Raw genomic sequence first — 5,785 nt, forward strand, 5'->3', positions numbered from 1 at the left:
CCCACCCCCAAGTCCGACAAATTAGCACATTGCCTTCTCGTTTGCTGCGGGACGATTCCTAGTGTGTGACAGCGCACAAAGAGGCCATTCGGTCCATCGAGTCTACGCTGTTTACTCTTTCTTGCCTCTCCGAGGCTTAAGTCTGATAAACACCGACACATTGGATTTAAGTGGAGCCTTCTACGCCAATGTGTGAGGAGGAGGCCATTCAGCCCTTCGAGCCTGTTCCGCCATTTAATCAGATCCTTGATGATCACAGTCTCACACACACAGTCACACACAGTCTCACACACACACACACAGTCTCACACACACACAGTCACACACACACACACACACAGTCACACACACACACACAGTCTCACACACAGTCACACACACAGTCACACACACACACAGTCACACACACACAGTCACACACAGTCTCTCACACACACACACAGACACACAGTGACACGCACATACAGTGACACACACAGTCATACACACAGTCACACACACACACAGTCACACACACACACAGTCACACACAGTCACACACACACAGTCTCACACACACACACAGTCACACACACACAGTCACACACACACACAGTGACACACACACAAACACAGTCACACATACACACACAAACACAGTGACACGCACACACAGTCACACACACACACAGTGAAACGCACACACAGTGACACGCACACACACAGTGAAACACACACAGTCACACACACACTGACACACACACACAGTGACACACACACACTGACACACACACTGATACACACAGTGACACACACACACACACAGTGACACACACACACAGTGACACACACACACACAGTGACACACACACACAGTGACACACACACACTGACACACACACACACTGACACACACTGACACACACACTGACACACACACAGTCTCACACACAGTGACACACACACAGTGACACACACACACACACTGACACACACACACAGTGACACACACACACAGTGACACATACACACACACACACACAGTGACACACACACAATCACAAACACACAGTGACACACACACACACACTCTCTCTCTCCCCCTTTCCCCCCCCACCCCCCCCACACCGGGTGACAGTGAGTGACTGTTGTGGGTGTGTGTGTGTGTGTGTGGGGGGGGGGGTGGGGGGGGAGAATCCGATGGCTTGGAACCTCCCTCTGGTCTCTCTCGGACTTATCTCTCCGCACATCTCTGGCAGGTGACTTGCTCTGGAGACGGCTGAGAGAGCGAGAGAGATGCCGGAGCAAAAGGCTGGTGAGCGAGTGCGTGCGTGCGGGGGACGCGCGGGGGTGCGCGCGTGTCACCGTGTATACGTGTGTTGCCCTGTGTGTTGTGTGTCTGCGTGTGCGCACGTATGTCAGTGCGTGCGTCTGCGTGCACGTGCCCGCGCGGGTGCCACTGCGCGGGTGCCACCGCGCGCGTTTTTTTTTGTTTTTCTCTCGCCCGCGCGCGCGAGCGACGGGATCGCGGCGGAAATAAAGTGACGTCAACCGTGGCAGTTGGCGCAGCGCCTCTCATCGCCTCTGCGAGACGTCTCGAAGGATACGCCGCAAAGTGAACCGACTCGGAGTGCTTTGCGGGCGAAACGCGTTGTAGGGTTTGTCACGAGAGAGAGAGAGAGAGAGAGAGAGAGAAAGACCGACAATCTCTCCCCCCCCACCCCCCCCACCCCCACCCTCTCTTGCTTTCTCTGCGTCTGGAGCCGCGCCTTACGTTTCGTTTGATGTGCCGGGATTTTGGAAGCGTAGCAGAGATTTCCGAGCGTTCGGTCACTCACGTAGAAATGTGCTTTAGTTAACGCGATCTATTTCATTGCTCTCTCTCTCCCTCTCTCTCTCTCTCTCTCTCTCCCGCCTCTTGAGTTAGACGGCTGTGGGTTCAAACCCCGAAGTCGGGGACGTTTGAGCTCACAGTCGTAGCTGGAGCTTCAAATGCAGTGCTACGGGGGTTGTGGGGGGTTGTGGGGGGGGTCTGGGGATGGGGGAGAGAGGATAGAGGGAAGGAAAGGAGAAGGGAGTTTCACTTCGATTCACTGCGATCCACGGCTGTTTGCGGGGACGCCGCTGTGCGCCATCGGCTGTCGCCTTTCGCCCACAAAATACACAGTCGCTGCACTTTACAGTGTGTCCTGTGAAGCGCTTTGAGACGCCTCGAAGACGTGATAAGGCGCCGTATCGAAGGCAAGGATTGTTATTATTATTCTCTATCTCGTTCTTTCTCTCTTTCTGACGTGAAAGGCGCTGTAGCAAGAGTATGACTTATTTTTCTGAGGACTGTTACCTCTTTGTTGAGTTCCTCCCCCCTCTCCCTCTCCCCCTGAGCCCCCACTCCCCCACTGTAGGGCACGTCTCCCTAACTAACTGACTGACCGACTGACAGACAGACCGACCGACCGACCGACTGACGCTGAAATAAATTCCGTAACAAGTGCACAAAGGCTGAAACTCTGCGCCTTTTCCCAGCGGATTAAACGAAAAGAAAGATAACATTCTCCGTCTCCCCCCCCCCGTCCCCCCCCCCCCCCGCGCCGGGGCGCGCGCGCGTGCGGTTGCGGGAAGCGAAGGGCTCAAAATAGTTGCCCGCAATCCGGGAAATGTTCGGTTATGTTGAACGCGCTGTGCGGCTAATTTGAAGCGTGTTGGTCGGGTGTCGGGTTTCTGCGTCAGGATCAGTAACAGGGCAGACGGAGCCTTAGACTACCCATGAGGTCGGGTATAATTTTATCTGGTGGCTTGGATGGCCACTGCTTTATTTGCCCTCCCTCCCTCCCTCCCTCCCTCCCTCCCTCCCTCCCTCCCTCCCTCCCTCCCTCGCTCTCTGCCCCTAATAGGTCTAAGAATCTTTGCGCCGGGCTTCAAGCATCTCAGCTTCTCTTTGGCTACGGTCCAAACTCTCTCTCTCTCTCTCTTTCTCTCTCTCTCTCTCTCTCTCTCTCTCTCTCTCCTTCTTAGTCTTCAATCGCCCCCACCCCAAGTCTCCCACTCCTCTGCCTCTTCACACTTAAACCATCAGAAACTCTCACTCTCTCGCTCTTTCATTCTCTTCCTCGCTCATCCTTTCCATCTCTCTCGCCCTTTCTCTCTTTCTGGTTGTTTGGTTCTCTCTCTCTCTCTCTCTCTCTCTTTCTCTCTCTTTTTTTTCTCTCTTTATACATTTCTCTCTCTCTCTCTCTCTCTTTCTCTCTCTCTCTTTCTCCTGTTAAAGTCTCAAACCTGACATTGTCAGCAAACATTGACTAAAAAGGGAAGGTGTGAGTGATAGAGTCAGAAGCAAAGAGCCCATCACTCATTGCCCGGACGTGGGTATATTTTCGAGCTGGTAATCTAATCGACGGGAGTCAAATAACAGCCACCGAATTGGGAGACTTTTTTTTAACCATTAAATCCTCTCGTCAACCCCTCCATCGCATCTCCCCCCCCCACCGCCCGCCGCCCCGCGCCAGCCACTCGCACGTCACGCGAAGTCCCCGCAGCTCAGTGGTTAGAGCCCTCACCTCTGTGTGTGTGTGACTGTGTGTGTGTGTGTGACTGTGTGTGTGTGTGACTGTGTGTGACTGTGTGTGTGACTGTGTGACTGTGGTTAGTGGTATTTTGCTGCTCTCTGGTGGACAGTGGCACTAAGTGCGACTGAACCAGTTTAAGGCAGTGAACAGGAACCGGTTGTCAGTCGATTGACGGATCGCTTTTCCGGGGGTTCAATACCCCTCAAATACAAAAAAAATGCGGTCACTCAATCCGCCGCTGTGGGGCGTTTGTGGGGACGTCGCTGCGCGCAATCGGCTGCCGCGTTTCGCCCGCAAAACACACAGTCACTCCACTTTCCGGCGCGTCCCGTGAAGCGCTTTAAAGACGTCTCGACGACGTGATAAGGCGTTGGATCGAACCCCAGGGCTATTACTATTATTATTATTATTATTATTATTTATTATTATCGATTGCAACTGAGAGGAAACAGAACCTATAAATGAAGCGAAAATAAAGAAACCCGAAGTAAGAAAATGAAGTTTTATTTCGGTTTAGAAGGCGCTGTTCCCGGTCGGTTGGTGATTAGTAACCAAATTCCTGCGGTTTTAATTTACATTTATTTACAAAGTGCTCCGGTGAGGGGAGAGGGGCCTGAAATAGCCCTTCACCTCGTGCGGAGAGAGAGAGAGAGAGAGATGGAGGGAGGGAGGGAGAGGGAGGGAGGAAGGGAGGGGGAGGAAGATATTTACAACCCGCACCCCCCACCCCCACCCTTTACGTCTCCCTCCCTCCCACCCACCCACCCACCCACCTTTGCCTTCTTTCCTCTTCCTCCCCCACCACCCCCCACCCACCCACGTTCCCCCCTCTCCGTGTCCCTCACTCTGTCTCCCCCACTCCCCTCCCCTTCCCCCCCACCCCACCCCCACCCCCACCCCCCAACCACCTACGCAGTCTCTTCGGCCGTTATTTCCCTCTCACCCGCTCACAATATACAAATAAAAAAAGTCTAAGCAAATAATTGTTTCGCTCATCACTTCGGCCCTTCCCACCCTGACCCCTAATCTCTCCCCTCTTCCTCCCCTACTCTAACCCCCGCCCCCACCCACCACCCAACCCACACACACGCACACGCACACGCGCACGCGCGCGCACACGCACACGCGCACGAGTTAGATCACCCCTTTGGGTGACAACAACTCGCACAGTCCTATAGCTCAGTGGTTAGATCCCTCGCCTCGCCAGCGAGAGGACCCGGGTTTGATTCCCGGTCAGGGCAAAATATTGAGTAAGTTTCCTTACTCCACACGCGCACACGCACACACACACGCGCGCACACACGCGCACACACGCGCGCACACGCGCGCGCGCCTCTGTTTACCAGTGATAAGTAGGAACCCGATTGTTAGTCAATTGACAGATCGCTTTCCGGGTGTAATAATCCCTTTTCAAGCAAAATAATAATAATAAATCAGTCACTTCAACCCACGACTGTTGGTGGGACGCCGCTGCCGCCGCCGCCGCCGTCGCCGCCGATGGGCGCAAGTGGCTGCTGAGTTTCGCCCACAAAATCCACAGTCACTTCACTTTACAGCGAAGCGTTTTGAGACGTGATAAGGCGCCGTATCAGCTCAAGGATTACTGTTATATTATTTACACAGCCCCCCCTTCACTTGTCGAGGGTTTATACATAAATTTTGGTCTCACCTCCATGTTTATCTGTGCCGAGCGCTCACACACACACACACACACACGCACACACACCCCGTTCATCATAAATTAATACAGCTTTAAACCCGACAATAAACCCCCAATCCCCCCCCCCCCCACCCCCACCCTCCCAGCCTGTGCCCCAGAAGGTGATCTGTTAGGCAGACAAACAGACGGTGAGGCTGTTTGAGAGTCGGTCGGACTCTCAGACACTCACAGTCACATAGGAACGTAGAACGCCGGAAGCCTGTTCCGCTTTGCTACAAGATCACGGCTGATCTGTACCTCAACTCCAATAGTTTTTTGCGGGGGAGGAAAAAGGCACAAGCGAGAGCGTTGAGACCAGAGGAAGAGAAGAGGGGAGAGAGAGAGAGATAGTGGGGAGGGGGTGGGGGTGGGGGCAGGAGAGGGAGACGAGAGAGTGAAGAGGAGAAGGTGGGTGGTGGGAGAGAGGGTGGGGAGGAGAGGGAGAGTAGAGGAGAGGGGAGAGAGTAGAGCGAGAGACGAGATGAGAGAAAAGAGGAGAGGAGAAGGAGAAGGTGAATGAGAGGGGAGGGAGGGTGGTGGTGGG

The sequence above is a fragment of the Callorhinchus milii genome, unplaced genomic scaffold, assembly GCF_018977255.1.
Source record: "Callorhinchus milii isolate IMCB2004 unplaced genomic scaffold, IMCB_Cmil_1.0 Scaffold31, whole genome shotgun sequence".
NCBI classification, from domain to species: Eukaryota; Metazoa; Chordata; class Chondrichthyes; order Chimaeriformes; family Callorhinchidae; genus Callorhinchus; species Callorhinchus milii.